The following is a 327-nucleotide window of genomic DNA, read 5'->3' as shown; positions in this document are numbered from 1 at the left end:
GAAGTGAACAGGACTTCCCAAAGTTCTTATCCGCTCCCTTTTTTAGATTGAAGTCCGCCTGATGGGCCCATACTCCTGGGCAAAGAGCGAGGCCCATCATGAGGTGACCCAAGTAAAGAGGAAATAAATGAGACTACGAGCAAGTGTGATAGAAACCCTTAACCCGACTACCAGACTGAAGACCAGATGCACCTGCTCTCTCCCGCCCTCCCGCTCACCCGCTCCAGGCCCCGCCCCTCCCGCTCCAGGCCCCGCCCATCTGCTTCGGGCCCCGCCCCTATGTCGCCCCACCTGACCCTGGAGTTGCCTCAGCGAGGGAACTGTGTC

This window comes from Tupaia chinensis, unplaced genomic scaffold, assembly GCF_000334495.1.
Source record: "Tupaia chinensis unplaced genomic scaffold, TupChi_1.0 Scaffold000050_1, whole genome shotgun sequence".
NCBI classification, from domain to species: Eukaryota; Metazoa; Chordata; class Mammalia; order Scandentia; family Tupaiidae; genus Tupaia; species Tupaia belangeri.
The sequence above is the reverse complement of the archived record's forward strand: the minus strand, read 5'-3'. Positions refer to the sequence as shown.